Source organism: Myotis yumanensis, unplaced genomic scaffold (genome assembly GCF_028538775.1).
Source record: "Myotis yumanensis isolate MYYU_CA2020_CCGP unplaced genomic scaffold, mMyoYum1.0.hap1 SCAF_15, whole genome shotgun sequence".
Classification (NCBI taxonomy): Eukaryota; Metazoa; Chordata; class Mammalia; order Chiroptera; family Vespertilionidae; genus Myotis; species Myotis yumanensis.
In genome coordinates, this window is record NW_027223766.1 from 52,055,397 (window position 1) to 52,075,719 (window position 20,323).

Below are 20,323 nucleotides of genomic sequence, written 5' to 3' on the forward strand. Positions count from 1 at the left end.
TAACAAATTACTACCAAACTCGTGCCTAAATCAACAGAAAGGTAGTAAGTATCTCAGAGTTCCGGGGGCCCAGTCTGGAATGGGTCTCCCTGGGCTAACATCAAGGTGTCAGCAGGGTCCTGTTCCTTTGGCAGCCAAGAGGGGAGAATCTTTGCCCATATCTTTTCCAGCTTCTAGAAGCTTCCTGGATCATGCCCCCTTCTCCATCGTCAAAGCCAGAAATGTAGCATTTTCAGCTCCCTCCCTGCCTCTGCTTCTGCCTCTCCTGCCTCCCTCTTCCTCCCAGAAGGACCCTTGGCATTGCATTGGCCCCACATAGGTAACCCATGACCTTCCCAGCTCAGGGTCAGCTCTTTCGAAACAGTCACTCCACCTGTGACCTTAGCTTCCCCTCCCCATGTAACGACACATTCACAAGCCCCTGGGATGAGGACATGGATTTCTTTAGGACCCGGTATTCTATCCACCACGGTGAGATTACTTACATTAGGAAGCAACTAGTACATGTCACTTAAGTTCAATATTAGGTGACCCGTGCCGTTTACTTAAAGGGAAAGCCGCAGACCGAGTACCACCCAGAAGGGGAAAGGGCCGCTGGGTCACAAAGGGATCTGAGTGTAGAAGATGAAAAAGAAAGAAAAAGAGAGAGAGAGAAAGAGACTCGTTAACTTTCCTAGGGACTCGGGGTTGGAGCGTGTGTTTATTAGGATAGTCTAAGAATCAGTAACGCAGGTTACCTAAATAAGTCTGTTTCCCTCTGTCATATACCCCAGACGTGGTATTTACTTTAGCAAATGGCGTTAGGAATTTACTCTGTCTCATAGAACCGGGTTCGCGGCATCTGGCCAGGGGGAGGGAAAGGGACACTGGGGGAGACACCCTCACTCAAACGCCTCAGTCCCCAAAGGGCACAGTGGTTCTGCTCCCGCGCCATTGAGTGGAAGTAGGCGCGGGACTACACAGAAATTACTCAGGATGTGGCCTGCAGCCCGCCCAGGCTGGGCCAGCACCCTGTGAGGGCGAGGCTGGGTCTGGAAAAGGACTGGCCGTCCTCACCGGACTGGAGAACCGGGACCCCGGGCTCCTTTTCTGGCACTCGGGCCCCCTTGCTGCCTTCGGAGCTGATGCCAGCTCTTCCTGATGGGTTCTTATGTGGACAGCTTAACAGACCCCAGTCCTTTCTACGCTTGCTCCTGTTAGTAAAGCCCACTGACGTCCTATGGGACGGTCCTAGGACCTTGGCCCACACCAACCTCGTCACACCAGACACTCAGAGGAGAGAGCGGGGGAGTTTTTTTAAATATATTTTTACTGATTTCAGAGGGGAAGGGAGAGGGAGATAGAAACATCAATGATGAGAGAGAATCACTGATTGGCTGCCTCCTGCACGCCCCACACTGGGGAGCCAGCCTGCAAGCCGGGCATGTGCCCGACCGGGAATAGAGCCGTGACCTCCTGTTCATAGGTTGATGCTCAACCACTGAGCCGTGCCAGACAGGCAAGAGAGCAGGGCAGCATTAAGGAAATCGTATGTAGAAAGGATCATGATTGAAACCACAAGTAGCAACAGGAAGAGCCAAAGCTCTAAGTCGGAGTGACCTCCACTTTGTCACTTTCTAGAAAAAAATGGAACACTTCAAGTTCACCATCTATCACTGTCCTCACCTTGTAAAACAAACACATTCCAATCTACCTTAAGGAATACGGTGTAGTGGATGGATGATGATAGGGCATAAAACAATGTTTAGTCGTCAGCTTAGCACAGGGTAAACCCTAAATAAAAGATGCTATTACCACTATCAACATTTATATTGTTTTGCTAAAATGGTAATTCATTTCTTATAGATTCCCTTTTAAAGGAAAGGAATTAAATCTGAAAGATTAACGAGATGGAGCTAAATATTTTTTTCCTCTTGAGTTCAACTGTAAGTTTTATCTGATTTTATTGGTTATATTTCAGAACTTTTTTTTGTAGTTGGTGCTTGAACTATGAGAACACAAATCAACGCAGCATCAATAATTAAGCAGAGAATATTAGTCTCACAGCCATCTTCTCCGCAAAGTGAGAGATTGAGAAATAGCTCCACACAGATCCTTTAGGGAAGAGACGTGAAAACATAGCTCGCTTATGCATCTGCCGTAGTTTATAAATACGCCTCTTGCTAATGCGACCCCCAAGTGTAAATTACATCAATTCTATACTGTTCCATCACCTCAGGGACCAATGAAGTCTCGTCTCTAGAAGAATCTCAATGATGCTGAATTGTACTTGCAGCTCATAGAACTGTGGACACCAAGGTCTGGGTGGGCTTGAATCTATACTTTCAGAAAACCTCGTTCCGCACCTGCCATCTGTGTGTCCCGTCTCCCTCTTGTAAATAATAGGAAGTTTGCTATTTCACAGAAGTGGTTTTATCTATGGACATTACCAACCCGCTAATGAATCAATTAATTAATTCAAAATACACGGTTTCATGTTTCAGGCGAGGTGTTGGTTACAAACACACAGATAATAACAGTCTTAATATTCTGAGTTCCTTCTCTTCGCCAGACACTGTATGCCATCTCATTTAACTGTCCCAAGAAATGTGATATGACTTTATTGTTAGTCTTATTTTAATATGAGGAAAATGATGTTAAAAAGGTAAAGTCATTTGCCGGTAGTCACACAGCTATGTGGTTTGGGTGGTGGGGACATAGTCTAAACCCACACGTGCTAACTCCTAAAAGGAGAAGTGATCACAGGTGTTGAGAGCTGTAGAGTAAAAAATAAGACATTAAGACAAATGAATTCACATACACCTTAGGAAGGGCCATAACTGACACATGTAATAGCATTATGGGAACACAGGAGCATATGTGATTAAATTGTATTTCTATTCTTTTGTCATATCTATTTTCTTTTTTTTTTTTTTAAGGATCTAAATTGATTATTTGGGGCCAGGTAAAATGCTTACACTCCTTAAAATAACACCCACATCTCATTGGACTTTGAGTCATCGGTACTAACATAATAATGGTATCAAAGTCAGTGTTCAAACAGTGAAAGACTACACAGGGGTAAATAGTCTTCTCACGAACTCCCCTTCACAGGTGCCAGGTCAGGGTTAAGCCCCTCCCTTTAGGATGCTTTCTCTAATCTTACTTTCTTCATTAATTCCTTTCTCATGTGCCGACCCAACTAAAATGATCACATAGAGCCAACTGGTCAACCAGGGGCTCAGGGACGCAGACAGATTCAGGAGAGCTGCTCAGATGTTCTCAGAGTGGACTCGGGAACGAACTAGACTCAGCACTATCACCCGCACCTCCATGGCCCCGAGCAAGGAATCCAGCCCCATGAATCCTCTTTGTTTTCTCATTGGTGAAGAGAGCATCCTGGTATCTTCCTCAAATGTTTATTTTGAGGATCACAGGCAATAACCTATCGAAAGTGTTTAATAACAAAGTTCCTGGCACGGAGGATTATTTAATAACTGTTGACTGTTCATGAGCTTTAATGCAACTATGATTAATATTTCAGAAAAGCAAAGTGAAGGAGGTACCCTTCCCCCAGCCACACCTATGGTGCTTGGAGGAGCGCAAAGGATTCCTTCACAGGTGGGAGGTGTCTGATCAGCTATAGATGCTTTCCCATTAGTGATCGCACTTAATCCGCACTTGAACACAGGAGGTAGGCCACATCGTTATTTTTTTAAAACTATATATTTTTATTGATTTCAGAGAGGAAGGGAGAAAGAGAGAGATAGAAACATCAATGATGAAAGAACTACTAATTGGCTGCCTCCTGCACACCCCACACTGGGGATAGAGCCCGCATCACCGGGAATGGAACCGTGATGGCCTGGTTCATAGGTTGACGCTCAACCACTGAGCAACACCGGCCAGGCCACATCATTCTTAATTCCATGATGAAGATTGAGATGGAGGAAAATGGAAAGGCTTTCTGGGATTGTCTAGTGATTTTCTGAAAGCTAATGCGATATAAAATGGAAGCAGTAAATTATACTAATGGCATATTCTTGGGCTACAAAACTCTCTTTGCTTGCTTGGAAATTTTTAAACAATAAATTTTACAATCACCAATTTATTGAGATTGATTTTATTAATTAATATTTCAAAGCATTTGCTTCATTTAATAAAACAAAGTCAGCCCCACTGCATCTCAATGTTGGCTGTAATTAATGATGATATTATAAAAATTAATGATTTTCCATTATCCATTATGACATCATCAGTGTTAATGATCTGTTTATTGCCTCTCTGCTGATGGCAATTAAAAGAAGCCAGACTTTCAAGAGGAGAGAAAAGCCTAAGTCATTTTCAAACCAAAACCTTTCCATTGAGAGAATATTTACTTCTGAAGTCGCGCAGCAAACATGGTAAATATAACCAGTAAAATATAACCAGTATTCCAAGGACCCAAGGCAGATCCAGGAAACCAACATGAAATGACTACCTACCCCATGACACAGCACCTTCTAAGCACATCTCCCCCAATTACCCCTCCATGCTTCTTACGTTGGGACGTCATTTCTAATACGCAAAAGTCTCTTTTGAGGAACTTACAGTGGGGAATGGAGAAAGAAGAAGAAAGAGTTGGTGGGGGTGATTGATTTTGTGTGTATTAATTATTTAATGCCCAATAAACCCACAAAAAAGAAAATGTAGCCCCTCACTGCCTATACCTGGAACCAGGGCTGTGGAGATCAAAGCCAGACCGCCGCCAGGAGCCGGAGCCGGGCCTGCGGAGCGTGAGCCTTGCTGGGAGGCTCATCATCACGTCTCCACGGCAACAACTTCACAGGAACCTTCCCCGAGGGCGGTGGGTAGAAATCCTGTCCAATCTTGCCTGTGGCTTCGAGAAGAGGATTGGGAGCTCTTATTGACAGAGGTATTGACTTGAAAAAAATGTATGTAAATAACTGATGGCTAAGACAATGATTAACTTGTCCACGAAGCAGGAGGAGTCAGAAGCTGTGGCCTGAGCTGTGGCCAGGCAGCTCGGTGGGTTGGGCGTCTTCCTGATACGCATGCAGGTGAAGTCTCCTTCAAGCAGGTGGCCGTGTGGCCACAGAGGAGGCCGGATATGCTGGGTGTCCTGGCTCCCAGAGTTAGTGGCTCCACCTTAGCAAGGGCAGCCCAGTCTCCTGAGCCCCCCGCGTCCAGCCCGCAGGGAGTCGCACACTCACTCCAGCTCTCCGGGAGGCGCCCAGGCAGCGGCTGAAAGGTCCGCTGATTCGATCTGGCACCGAGTGACAGCCAGGAAACAACACGCGTCTCCACGTGCTTGAGGGAGCGAGGTGTCCGCCCCCTTAAGTCAGGGTGAGTGAACACCGGAGGCCGAGATTTGTCGTGGAGACGGCCCCACGCGGGGAAAAGCGACGTGGCGATGTTCACTGGAAGACGAGCTGAGTCCTGACAGAGTGAGCCCGGGGCACAGCCTGACCAGAGCGCTTGCCTCCATCCTTCATCCCTTCGCACAATCGCCCTTTCCCTCTGCTCACAGCGGTCTCTGTGCTCACCGGAGGGGAGCAGGCGTGATCTTTACAGACAGACAGACCTGGGACGGACGCACAGCTTAACCTCCAAACACAGGCCCTGGACGTGATTTTCAAACCTTACAAAACGGAAAGCCTGGCGACACACTGCAGGTTCTTTGGTGAGTTCTGTGAGTCCAAGACTGCAGGGTGCCTAGTACACTGTGATTGTTTTGAGTTGAATCTTTTTTAAATGTGTTTTTATTGATATTTTTAGAGAAAGAAGAAAGAGATAGAGATAGAACATCATTGAGAGAGAGGAACAGCATGGAGCGGCTGCCTCCTGCAGGCCCCCTACTCGGGATGGAACCCGCAACCCGGGCCCGTGCCCTGCCTGGGAATCGAACCAGCGCCCTCTGGGCTCCTTGGTCAATGCTCAACCACTGAGCCACACCCGCTTGGGCTGATGTTTTTGAGAGAAAGAAGGGAGAGGGAGAGAGAGCTAGAAACATTGATGAGAGAAACACTGATCAGCTGCCTCCTGCACACCCCCTACTGGGATCCAGTCTGAAACCTGGTCATGTGCCCTGACCGGGAATCCAACCAGCAATCTCTTGGCGCACAGGACAATGCTCACGCCCTGAGCGACACTGGCCAGGTTGAGTTGAATTTTATGCTTAATCATATTCCCCCCCGCACGCCCCCCCCCCCCGCCGCCATATAGTCTCATCTCTTTTTGCCTCTGGTGCCTGCATTCTCTCTGCGTCTCCATGGGCTCTCCACGCTGTCCTTCCTGCCGCCTTAGCTCACAAAGCGCTGCGTCCTCTCTGCTGCCTGTCCTTTCTCCAGCACGCGCTCTCCAGGGCTGGTCCCCTGCTCTCTCCCTCACCCCTTCCCTTCCTCATTCTCCTCCTTTCCCTCTTCCCGCCAGCCCAGCTATGGGTCTCCTTCCGCTCACTGTGTTCTCTCTCTCTCTCTGTCTCCCCCGTTCCTCTCCCTCACTGTCGGTCTTTGTCATGACGGTCCCTGCCTTGTTCCTGGGATATCCTTCTGTCCCTTCACATCTGACTGTTGCGCTCTGCATCCTCTTCTGGCCCGTCATGTGGTCGTTGCCATCTCTCACTGTCCGCCTCCTCCTCTCGCCCTCATTTCTCTTCCCGTGGAACGTAGCCCCAGCCCCTTCGAGGGTGCTCCGTGTGGCCTCCACACAATGGAATCGGGTCGTGTGGTTTGGGGAACGAACCGCGATGCTCTACTTTGCTTTGTTTCGACCTTGACGGCCCTTGGATGATGGACGAGCTGCCGTGTCATTTGCGTGAGTCACGTCTCCGCGGCTCGGACGCCTGCGCCCCACAGCCTGGCTCTCGGGCGGTCGCGTATCTCACGCGCTGAGTACAGCACGCCCAGGGGCTCACCATCTGTCATCGTGACGCAGCAGGTGACACGGACGGAATGTGCCACAAAGGGAAACAGGCCTCCAACAGGTCACTGCTGCATTAATAACAAAAGGTCAGAAATCCTGTGGGAGAAAGACGCAGTGTGTAGGCTGGGACATGGCGAGCATCCCCGTGTGCTGCTCCACCGAGGCCACGCACACAGCGCGGCGTCAACCCCTTGTCTCCATACAAAGACCGAGGCTCAGAGGGGGCGGGTCCCGGGTTCCCCTGGGTGGGGGCGAGCACAGGAGTGGGCATGCAAACCCACTGCCCCGCCTTCATCTCTGAGCAGGACCCACGGGCCATCACCACACCCGGCAGAGACAAGCGTGTGGGGCAGGGACACGTGATAGCATCTCTACGCGCCGCTATCCGATGCTGTGGAAGCCGAACCAAGATCTCCACCAGCCCTCCCGCTGCCGAAGCCCTCCCTCAGCAGGCGGTACCTGTTAGACTCGGGCACATGGACTCGGGCAGCCAAAGACTGTGGCATCTGCAGGAGTCCTGGAACCAGTGCCCACAGATCGCGGGGGAAGACTACACAGTGTTATATGTCCATTGTACATCAAGTTTTTATCTTAAAATGTTTTAATGAATACGGAATATCTCTGTCCCAAACATTCACCATTATTTGGTCTGATTCTGTGCAAATACGTGTTTGTGGGAGGGAAGTGTTTGTAGAACTGAGGGAGAGGAGAGCATTGCTGATGAGCAGAAAGAGTGCTGGCCTTCCACGCGGGGACCATTTCTTTGCTATTCAGCTGATGCTGAGAATTTCAGGCTTAATTATAGGAGAAGAAATGTAACAGAGATGCCTCATTACCCGATGGCCAGCTGGGAGGGAGTCAGTGGAGGAGTTCAGAGCCCGCGCGTGCTTTCTGGAAAACTTCCCTACTCTCCATGGCAGGGACCACTCACACTCCCAGTGAGGATTTTCAGGGGCACCGGGGCCCGGGCCAGGAGAGCCTGCTCTGAGGTTGGGTAGCGCCCTCTCTAGGTGACACGGAAGAGGATAAAAGGAGACCAAGGGTGAATCCACTCCCACACGCAGGCACGTCTGAGGTGGTGATCCCTGTAGACTTGAGATTCACGAGGAGGGGCGCCGGGGAAAAGGTCTTTGCGAGCAGACGGGCCAGGACACCTGGAGACAGATGTGTGGTTATTCCTAGCAGACAAAGGGTTGCTCTGGAGGCCGTATGGCTGTGCTCCACCATGAGGCTGAGTCTCAAAGACCTGCTGACTAAACGGAGTGGAGGAAGCGCACGCTGTGGGTGCCCACTGCGAGCCAGAGGTTATGGGAGGCCCCCGGGTACCCACTCCTCCGGTGTTCATTCGCCGATGGTGCCTCTCCCACGTGCTGGCTGGTGCCCACCAAACTTCCTTCGCCCCTCACAGGCTACGCAGACATTGCTTCAAACTCCCAACGGCCTGGCAGATAACCCGGGGTTGTCACCTCTGCTGAACACAGGCGTGAATTCAAGAGCTGAAGGTCACAGTGTGGGAAAGTGTCGGCTTCAGGACTTGAACTTGCACCTACCTGACCTGAGAGGCTCTGCTCATTTCGTACCACACTGCCTGGGAGGAAGAGGCCCTTCGCTACGTGTCTCCAGCTGTTTCTCCACGTTTCCCACACAGTCCCGCGACGACAATGGCGAGCAAAGGGTTCCGCCGCGCCTCGCAGCCACCGTTTTCCGCTGGCGCTGCAAACAGCCGAGCCGGTCTGGCTGCCTAAGTGTGTCGCCGTGGAGAGGCCGCGGATGCCGGGAAGGAGTCAGAGTAGGTTTTTCTTTGTCTGGAATCGTTTCACCAGCCTTCCCCGTCGCTTGCTGTTAATTAGTCGCTGGGAAACGGAGAGAGATGTCGACACAACGTTTGTCACGGGTTCTTCCGAGGCACAGGCTTGACAGATCCTGGCAGGATCCTTGAGATGTCGCTGACGTGGCTGCCTGTCGGCTCCTTAGCTACTCTGTGTTCTCGAGACTGTGAAATGAAACAGAACCTCCAGCGAGCGAAGCCACGGGAGAGCCACTCACAACAGAGACCAATACTCTGCACCTGGGTAGCTGGTCACGCTGGCTGGCCCCTCTGCTGAGCGGTCCGGGAGAGAACCACCAGGGGAGAGGGACGTGGCCCCAGGTCAGGTCAAAGGGAGTCAGGGATACACGTGGCCATTAGTGTTTCTTTATCCCCCAGAAGATGGCCACAGGAGACTCCTTACATCTTCTCATCCTCTATGGGGTGGGTTAACCACCCACACACAAATCAAAACCACAAACATGACATCATCGGCTCTGCTGTGTCCAATGGCTCCTCCGTCCCACCGAGCTGGACCTCCTCGTCCATCTTCCCATTTCCGTGTCCTGCTCTGTTCAAGCCGCTCGGTGCTAGGTGAGGTGGGTATGGAAATAGCAATGTGTGTCAATCCAGACCTGAATGTAAGGGCTGGCTGTGCCCTTAGTGACCAAGGGAAGTCACTTCCCCTGTCTATCCTCCTCATCTCATGATCTTTGACTTTTTTATTAGGAAATAAAAAGTGGAGGCTTAAACAGTTATTCTTCTGCTCAACACAACTTTTGGTTTCTTATCTCATTCAAAAGAAAAATCAAAGTCCTGGAAGCCCCTAAATTCTTGTATAATCTGTCACTCTGATCTGACCTCCTCCTACCACTGCCCTCCAGGCTGTTCCTAGGACCCGCCCACCAGCACGGTTCTCCTCAAGGCCCCTGCTCCTCAGGCTCCTTCTGCCCAGACCCCTCTCCTCCAACACTGACGTGGTTCTCGCCACCACTTCAGTGAGGAGTCTGTTGAAACATCACACTATCGAGAGGACCTCCTCATCCATCCCATCCAGGGGACTTAATTCTTTAAAATATTTTTTTATTGATTTTTAGAGAGAGGAAGGGAGAAGGGAGGGATCCTACTGAGGATGGAACCTACAACCTGGGCCTGTGCCTTGACAGGGAATCAAACCAGAAATCGACCTTTCAGTGCATAGGACGACACTCAACCAACTGAGCCACACCCGCCAGGGCCCACCCCAGTATATTCTAAATAAGACTGTATGTTCTTGGTCCTCTGATGATGTCCTGTTGTCTGTACTATGTTCTCCAGCAGGTTTATGGTAGGAAATAAAATTAAATAATAAAGGTGTGAGTCTAATGCATGGTTAAGCACTGAATATCTCATACTGGTGCGTTGTTTTTTGGTGTTTTGTGTTGTTGTTTTTTGTCCCTCTTCATAGCAGTTGAATTTATTTCCTAGCAAAAGAATAAAACTGGCTGGAGATATATGGCACATCCTAGCACTAAAAGGAAAACAAATATATCCATACACTTGTCTCCTCCTGCAGAAAGCATGTATGAGACCGCGGGTGTATATCATACCTCTATGGGGCTCTGAAGACAAAGGCATAAGTAAAAGTGAGATTTACAGCCTCAAGATCTCAAACTCTAGCGAGAATTTTTTGCCCGTGTGTTTGTTTAGGGGGAAATAAGGGATTTTACAAACGTGGAACCGAATTCCTGGTGTGCACGTGCCATACCCAGGATTCCACGGGGAGGGACGGGTGGCACCGGGTGGGTTTAGCACTTCCCACTAGGACTTTGTGAGAGGAGGGAGGCCTTCGAGGAGAACACTGCGCTAGGGCGTTCCTGAGGTGTGGCGAGTGCACCTGCGGAGTGGGATGTTCCATTGTTTCTGGTGGTGATGAACTTAAGTTGTATCGGGAATAGTCCCATATATGCAGTGGCTGGACACTGAACAGAGCAGATGCAGAGCCTGGGTCCCCTCCAGCCTGACGCATGGAATGGTGATCACCTCCCCGTGATGGGAAGGAAGGGAGGAGGAGATCAGGTGAAGCAAGATGCCCGCATCTTTGGGCCACGGAAGCTGCTCCCAGAGTCCCCAGGGTCACACCCGTCACTATCTGTTCCTGCCTTGAAGTCTCATCTGGAGCGTGAGCCGGGCGCGTTCTGGAGATTGTGCTGGGGAAGCAGCTTCTATCCGAAATGAATCCGAGGGGCTCTGCCTCAGAGAAGCCATCGCCTTTTATGTCCTCCTGTCGTCTTCCCCCTCCCAGAGGTCGGCTGAAATGCCGGCCCACTTGCTCACTTACTCGCATTTGTGGACTTCTGCGGGGGCTTTGGATCCACAGAGCTGAGCTTTCTATTCAGAACTGCAAGGTCTAGAGTCACATCCTTTATTCGCTGTCTGAACAAATCAGTAAGCCTCAGTATTTTTACCTAGAAAATGGGGACAACGCCTACCTTCGTCAAAAGTGTTCTGTAACCCGGCCGGCGTGGCTCAGTGGTTGAGCGTCAACCTATGAACCAGGAGGTCACAATTCAATTCCCGGTCAGGGCACAGGCCCCGGTTGCAGGCTCAATCCCAAGTGTGGGGCGTGCAGCAGGCAGCCGATCGATGATTCTCTCTCATCATTGATGTTTCCATCTCTCTCTCCCTCTCCCTTCTTCTCTGAAATCAATAAAAATGTATTTTAACACACACACATACACACACACACACAAGTGTTCCTTAATAAAGTACATGGAAAAGGAAGAGTTACTGCTCACCCTTACGACGGAATAAGGAACACAGTCCTGAGCTGGAAGTCACTTTGCAGGAGTTCAAGTCTGTGTCCAAATGAAAGGGCTGGGCTACCTGATTCCACCACCGCCAGCGTTTAAGGCGGGAATGAAGATGCGGACGGAGTTACAAGCTTCTATGCCGCAGCCTTCTCACCTTCCACGGTGACAAAGTCCCCTTGGGCACAGCACCTCACACCCCAGGCAGCAATGGTGCGTGTCGCGCAGGACCCGGGACCGAGCAGTGACAGACACAGCAGCCTCCAGGAGACCTGTGTCCCCGGCCCCACCCCCACCCAGTGCCTGTTGTCAGCACTTGTGCAAACGGCCGCACTTTCCTGCAATAATATGTCATCATTAACCATATGCCTTCTCCCCACGGCTTCTCCCCCAGCGACTCACGATCGCTAATGTTTAGCGCTCTTTCCTGCAGACAGCTGGCGCCCATCCAGACGCGATGAGGCTGAGGTTCCTGAGTTCGATAATCGCCAGGGGAGGACTATAAACGTCATAAATGCAAGGTTTTCTCTCTCTCTCTCCATCCTGTGGCCTGAGCGTGGTCATCTCCGTGAACTCCATTCGCGTTGGGACCATCACATTGGGTCATGAGGGGACTTTGGCTCAATACCAATCAACTGGCCGTCTTATTTGATGAGTGCCAGCAAAACATTAATAATAATTAATGCATTTCATTAATCTTCACTGGATAGATTATAGCTGCAAAGACATGCACCACTCAATGTAAGTCAGTCAGTATTTATCGGATTCCTGCAGTGTGACAAGCCCTGTGTTAGATTCAGAAAAAAACAGAACATCCATAAACGTCGGGGACCTGCTTTCAAAAGATCCCAGTCACGTGGCAGAGGGCTATGCCAATGGCACCCGTGTTCGCAGTTCAGGAAAGTTCCCAGGGTCTTGTAGACTGATTGTCGTCTTTTCTTTTCTTTTTAATATGTTTTTATCAATTTTTATAGAGAGAGGAAGGGAGAGGGAAAGAGAGATAGAAAAGTCGATGAGAGAGGACCATCATTGATCAGCTGCCTCCTGCACACCTCACACACCCAGGCATGCACCCTGACCGGGAATTGAACCAATGACCTCTTGGTTCTTGGGTTGACACTCAACCACTGAGCCACACAGGCCGGACATGTAGCCTATTCTTAATAGCAAGACCCACAGCGACTATCTTCAGCGTAGCCTGATGCCTTAAGTTGTTAAGTACAGTGGCTTCTAGCCCCTCGTGGTTATGGAACACTTGATACAAGGCATACTAGTATGCATCTGAAGAACGGAATATTTGGTTTTATTTCATTGTAATTCATTTAATTTAAATTCTCAAACATCTGATCCTCATCCAGCCAGCTATTGGAAACCGTCTAATTATGTTGGCGACAACTTGGGTACATGGATCAACTTCTGCAACTTCCGTTTTAATGAAATTTAAGTACAGATCACGTTTCCCCTACGAAAATGCAGCGTCTGGATTGAGGTGCTAACGTGTAAGATACACACGAAGGTCTCAGATTAACACAAAAGAGAAGAACGTAAGCTGTCTCGCTAATACGTCTTCCTGTGAACCGTTTGTTGAGATGGTAACATGTCAGGTATGCTGGGTAACGTGAATGCATTATTCAAATTCACTTCCCCTTTCGTTTTACTTTAAAAAACGTAACTCTGCGGAACAGGTAAACCATGTGCGTGGCTGCATGATGTCAGTGCTGGATGGTGCTGCTGGCAACACTAGCTGTGCCCTCCCGCGTCCCGGTCGGTTCACCCGGCAGACCCGCTGTGCCGGGCGGCGTCAGCGGAGGCCGTCTGCACCTCTCATCTCACAGTCCCGGGCCCGGGGCCGCAGACTAAAAGATGTGCAGAGAAGGAGCCTCAAACCTGGGTGCAGGTCCAAGAAAAGAAAACTAATATAAACCCTGAGTGCAGGCCAGCAGGTTACACCTCAGAGTATGTTGCCTCTGAGTAAGGTGTCGCCTTAGTGCCCGGCCGGCGTGGCTCAGTGGCTGAGCGTCGGCCTATGAACCAGGAGGTCACGGTTCGATTCCCGGGCAGGGCACACGCCCAAGTTTCAGGCCCCATCCCCAGTTGGGGGGCGAGCAGGAGGCAGGCGATCAATGATTCTCTCACATCATTGATGTTTCTATCTCTCTCTCCCTCTCCCTTCCTCTCTGAAATCAATAAAGATATATATATATTTTTAAAGATATCACCTTAGCAATAACACAAACCAAATTCCTCAACCTCACATATTAAGATACTGAAACTCAGGTGTATCAAATGCCCTGTTTAAAACGATAGTCAAAGTTAGCAACAACAGAAAAGGAGAAATTGGTGTCATACTCCACATTTTACAAAACAGCCTCAAATTCCACGTCAGAATAAACGGCCAGTATTTGGGGAGGGTGCAGGGGTAAGCAGCTGCCTTGGGAAAGTCCCTACGCGTGGGCCAGGTCACCTGCTCAGAGTAGAAGCCCCCGGTGGACTCCCCTGCTCACAAGAACCCAGCACCTGTTAGAAAGGCCCCTGAGCACGGAGCCGGCCCTGTCCTAGAAGGCAGGGCAACACCGCCACCTAGTGGTCCCTCCGTCAAGTGGCGCACAGTGTGTCAGACTGGAAGTACACCCCAGTGCACACGCTGCGCACACTCATCCTCGCCCGTTACTGACACTGGGACCTCGCCATCTGGAACGTGCTCTCTAGACAAACCCATGAAAGAGCAGAGCACGGACACAAAAGCTTTAGGGTTACCACGTCGTGGCTGCATTCCAGGGAACAGCTCCATTGAGATTTCATGTGTTTGGAAATTACCTCTGGTTAATCCAGGCAGGCTTCCAGGAGGAAGAGATCCCAGATGTGTGATGTTAGAAATGAGGACATGGGAGGAGACGTTGATAAACTAGGGTAGCCTTTGCCTCTGGTTAAAACCCCTGTTCTTTCTGGACCAGGCGTTCATCCCCTTAGGTTCTACTGCAAATTATAACTGGCTTTGGTAAAGGAATAACTAGCATAAATTTTAAACTATGTGGCATGCAGGTGCTCAGCCCTTCCAGTAGGAAGCCACAGGGGATGAGGGATGTGCCATTTTTAGCTCCTACATTGGGAGACTGGCTGGGAGACCAGAGGGGCTGTGGCCAGTCAGGGACGATGCGTAGCACGCAGCTGTTTAAGGGGAACGGCTCACTCCTTGTCAGATGTGGAAATAAGAGCATCAATCATGGCCCGGCCACGGGCTCCAAGTTTAGATTAGTCGGCTTTACACATTCCCATCTTTATGACCACAGAGCTATGAGCAGGGGGGCCATAGAATTACGGGCTGGCAGACCCTTAAAAGCATTTAGCTGTAAAGCTCGTCTTGGAAAGCGCTGGAAAACCCGGAGTCCCTTTTCCTAGAGCCAGAGGCGGGGACAGAGCGCAGGGACCTCTTTCCTGCAGAAATACGTTCACAAATAAATGCCCGAGTCCCCTTCTCAGGAAGGTCCGCGTTTCCCCTGGATCAGCCCCGGAGCAGGGTCTAGGGCAGTGATGGCGAACCTATGACATGCGTGTCAGAGGTGACACGCGAACTCATTTTTTTGGTTGATTTTTCTTTGTTAAATGGCATTTAAATATATAAAATAAATATCAAAAATATAAATCTTTGTTTTACTACGGTTGCAAATATCAAAAAATTTCTATATGTGACCCGGCACCAGAGTTAGGTTAGGGTTTTTCAAAATGCTGACACGCCGAGCTCAGAAGGTTCGCCATCACTGGTCTATCAGATGGAGACGCTGAAATTGCGGCTCCGCTACAGACATCTCACTGAGAGGAAGTCAGACGAGCATCCTGACTGGCTCCTTGAGTTCTGGGAACACAGGAGGTCAGTGCCATGGGCGATGCTTTGTTTGCCTGGAAAACGAGCCCCTCGGAAAGCAGTGGGTCACACTCACACCTACAGTAATGTGCTCTGTCTTCCTTCTTCAGAGAGAGAGACAGGAAGGGAGAGGGAGGGAGAGAAACACTGATGTGAGAGCAAAACACGGATTGGCTGCCTCCTGCACGCCCCCTCCTGGGGAACAAGCCCCCAACCTGGCATGTGCCCGGATGGGAGTCAAATAGCAACCCCGACCGACGGAGCCATACCGGCCAGGGCAATGCGATCCGTCCTTAGGGGAAGCTTTCTGCGCTGACCTCTTCCTGTGCTCACCCTCCACGGGTCCTCCGCCTGCGGTACAGACAAGAGAGGACAAGGGGGGGATGCTAAGGCCCTGGTGCTGACGCCGCACCCCCTTCCCCTGCACAGACTCACTGCACAGTCTCAGTGCACATCTCACTGCACATCTCACTGCACAGTCTCAGTGCACAGTCTCACTGCACATCTCACTGCACAGTCTCAGTGCACATCTCACTGCACAGTCTCACTGCACAGTCTCAGTGCACAGTCTCACTGCACAGTCTCAGTGCACACCTCACTGCACAGTCTCACTGCACATCTCACTGCACAGTCTCAGTGCACATCTCAGTGCACATCTCACTGCACAGTCTCACTGCACAGTCTCAGTGCACATCTCACTGCACAGTCTCACTGCACATCTCACTGCACAGTCTCACTGCACATCTCACTGCACAGTCTCACTGCACAGTCTCAGTGCACATCTCACTGCACATCTCACTGCACAGTCTCAGTGCACATCTCACTGCACAGTCTCACTGCACAGTCTCACTGCACAGTCTCACTGCACATCTCACTGCACAGTCTCACTGCACAGTCTCACTGCACAGTCTCACTGCACAGTCTCAGTGCAAATCTCACTGCACATCTCACTGCACATCTCACTGCACAGTCTCACTGCACATCTCACTGCACATCTCAGTGCACATCTCACTGCACAGTCTCACTGCACATCTCACTGCACAGTCTCACTGCACATCTCACTGAACTCCCTGCCATCTGGGAACTAAGACTGATCACCTCGATTTTTCGGACCAGAACACTAAGGAGCGGAACACATGAGATCAGTGGCCCAAGACCCAGTAGTTACCAAGCAGAGACCCGCACTCCTGTCCCCCTGGAGCACCTCTGCTTTCTACGACAGGAAGTCGTTCTGAACGACAGGAACTGCCCACGGAGCCTCCACACCGCGCACCTGCACACAGTCAGGCATTCAGTCGCACGTCCCGACCAGGGCCACCGGGAAGCGGACGTTCTCCTCGTGTCTCCGATGGCAGAGCCCAGGGCGGCAGGGGCTGGACAGCCACCCAGCGGGCACAGCGCGGGGTCCGCCACAATGCAGCGCTGCCCCGCGGAGCGCAAACCCTGCGGCCTCTGGTCAATGCCGCTCCACAGGGCACCGTCCTCTGCGACCGACCTTGCTGCTCGGTCCTTGTTAACCTCCGTCCTTTCCTGCAACTCCGACAAGTTAATCCGAAAGGAAACAATGCGGAGTCTCCTCGCTCTGAAGCTATTGCTGAAAGCCGAGGGACTGATTGGAGAAAGGCCTGCGGTGGGAGCTCTGCACAGCCTCCCCCTCGGCTTCCCGTTTCCATCGCAGAGAGCCTTCTGGAACCTGAGGCTCAAACACCCGGCCTTCGTTCCACCGACAGTGGCTGCTTCCCAGCTGCCACCCCGCCCTCCGCCCTGAGCGCCTGGCTTCCTCCTGCAGAAGAGCCGCACTTTACGGTGATGAAGGCGAGCTCTGGGCTCCTGGACAGTAAGGCAAGCGCACCGGGTGCGAGTCTGGCCGAGGAGGAGGGTGTGTGGGGAGCCAGCGGGGGGCCAGTGGGGGGCCAGCGAGGGTCTCCTTTCCGGGAAACACCTGAGAAGCCGCAGGACGCCGCTCTCGGGATGTGCCTGCGTGACGGCGACACAGCCTGCTCCTCTCAGGCGGCCGGTTCTCTGTCTCGGACACGTCTCACGGCGCTATGTCCGCCACGGGTCACACGCGCAGCGGCTGCTTCAGGAACGGCCGCCATCCCGGGAAACCAAAACCAAAGGAAACACCACGGGAATGTGAGTTGTGTTTTTCTTTTGAAGGAAATGAGACGGCGCATCGCAGCCAGAGGGGAGAGCACAGCACAGGTCGAGGGGAGCTGACCGGGATGGACGCAGTGCGCTCAGCTGGCGTGTGGAGTGAGGGATCCGCAGGGCCTGGCTGTTTGAGGAAAGATGCACGTCTACCTGCCCACCTCCCTGCGATGGGGCGGGAGAGCCAGGAAACCCGACAAACCTCCGTTCAGAACCTCAAAGAGAATGACTCCGCGCTGCTTGGCCGGCGTGGCTCGGTGGTTAGTGTCAGCATAGGAACCAGGAGGAACCAGGAGGTCAGGGTTCAATTCCAGATGTGGGCACATGCACTGGTCCCCAGTAGGAGGCGTGCAGGAGGCAGATGATTGATGATTCTCTCTCTCTCTCTCTGAAATCAATAAGAACATATTTTTTAAAAAAAAGTGAACGCATACCCCTAGCTGGTGTGGCTCAGTGGACAGCGTATCGGCCTGAGGACAAAGGGTCCCGGTCCCATTCCGGTTCAGGGCAGGAACCTCCGCCGCAGGCTGCTCCCCAGTCCGGGCCCTGGTCGGGGCGCGTGCAGGAGGAACCAGTAGAGGTGTTTCTCTCACATCGATGTTTCTGTCTTTTCCTCTCTCCCACTGTCTCTGAAAATCAATAGGAAAAATATCCTTGGGTGAGGATTTTAATAAGGGGGGGCGGGGAGAAATGAAATAAAAAAACAATAAAAATAAAAATTTCCTAAGCTCTTAGCATAGCCAGCTTTGCAGTCATGTGGGGCGGGGAACTGGCGTCCTGCTCTCTGCTACGTTGGGTTTTCGCAGCAACACTCTGAGGGTTACCCACTGGCCCACGGGCGGTGCAGTGGAGGGAGTGCTGAGTTCATGAAGCAGGGCCTCGAGCATCTATGATAAGGGTCGGCCTTTGAATGATCCTATTATTGATATCATGTGTTTATGGAAACAACGCTCTGGTGATTCTTGAGTCCTGCAGTGAATTTCGAAATTCCTTGTGGAGAAAAATAATAAAGCATTTCCCCCCTAAGAACATCTGTGTGTTCAAGAAAGGCCTGAGCATCTGCTAGGAGAGCGCCATCGGTCCCCGAGAGAGATCACTGATCGGCTGCCTCCTGCACACCCCACACTGGGGATCAAGCCCGCAACCCGGGCATGTGCCCTGACCGGGAATCGAACAGTGACCTCCTGGTTCATAGGTTGACGCTCTACCCCTGAGCCATGCAGACCAGGCCCCAAAGGCTTTCCTAAGGACATGAGAGATGGAAAATAGTTCCTTTTGTACAGTTCCGTTATTAACAGGAGTTTAGATTCTGCTAAAAGCAATTCCGAGACTAATTAAAAACTTTAATAAATAACCATAATATATTAAAAGTCAAATTATAATTGTGCGATGTTATTGAATTAGGGCACATACACCACACAGGGAAGCCTTTCATAAATTATGCATGAGCTGTTCTAAATTGCTTCCTCAGTTTGGACAAGGGCAGAGATTAAAGAGAACAGTGTAATGGAGTTTGTAGTTTGAGGGCAAAATGGGAAGAGGCACAACGTAGCTGATATTAGTTCTGCTTTATTTCCGTATTAATGTCTTACTTCATAATTGTGTTTGGAGACAGATTTTATTTATTTACTTGCTTACTTTCCATTAGTTTCCTCATCACCATGGAATGCTTTGCAAAGAAAATCAACTTCCACAGAAATTAAAATGAGTCTTTGGGAAAACACATGGGTTTTCCCTACACATTCTATCCGTTTCTTAGGGCTCTTCACAGGGCATTTTTTCATTCAGACCCTTATTTTAAAAACATCTACGTTAAGCTTTCGCATGCCTGGCACAGTGCCGGCTGACAGGGAGCCCACTGGACACGGGGCATCGTTTTACACATTATTTTTCAAACCCGGGGTGTGGCTGGGGGGACGGAGGTGGCGGCAGGCACTGCTTGTGGGCGCTGCTCAAACCCATCAGCTCAGAATGGAAACCAGAGATGCCGATGAAACACTTTCCTCAAAGCCACATATGAAGACAGCAATCCGTCCGGTTTCTCGAGGCCCTGCACACACAGCTCTCAGTGACGCTGTGCGGAGGGACTGAACTGGATGTCTCGCTAAGGTACTATTAGCGAGCCTCGGGCTGGTGGCCCTTTGTCTCCTGCGCCCCAGACGCTGTCTTGGGGCCTCAGAGGGAGGGAGAGGCTCTGGGCCTCCTGCCGTTCTGGTCCAGCGTCCTTCGTCCTTCGTGACGGGGAACAAGACACAGATGAAGAATCACAGGCAACACGCTGAGCGCCCGGGACATGGCACCGAAGGAAAACAACCAATTCATTCCCGTGTGCTTCCTCCCCCCTCCCAGGCCATTTACTTATTTTTAAAGGTTATCACCTGTTTCTCTGGAGCTAAAAATAAATTAATGGAAAACTGTGTCCAGAAGGCTCTCCTTTGAAGACTGAGATGGCGGCCATCCTGCCTGGAGTTCGGGGTGTGGAGCTGCATGCGAAGCAGAGCGGGCAGGCGTGGGAGGGGTGAGGAGGGGGCGCCACTTCTGCCTCAAAGTCACATTCTGATCATCCCGCGCCGACAGCTGCTCTGATTCCCGTGGGGCAATGACGCCAGGACTAAGTTCTTTGTTTTTGTGGGTTTCTCCTTATCGTTCCTTTTTATACCCGGGTGTTTGGAAAGAAAGCAAACAACTGAGCGCTTGGGCATGCATGCACGTGTGCACGTGTGCACGTTTGTGTTTATAGAGTTCTCTGAGCTCTGTTCACGCAGGAGGGTCATATGACGAAGGCGATGTCCTGGGCTCATGAGACCACAC

General features: G+C 51.0%; 1 long non-coding RNA gene across 1 annotated transcript in view; it reads right to left on the bottom strand.

Moving 5' to 3' along the window:
* LOC138993012 (uncharacterized) overlaps positions 1-20,323 on the bottom strand; it is a 133,642-nt gene that overhangs the window by 54,512 nt on the left and 58,807 nt on the right. The window lies entirely within an intron of this gene.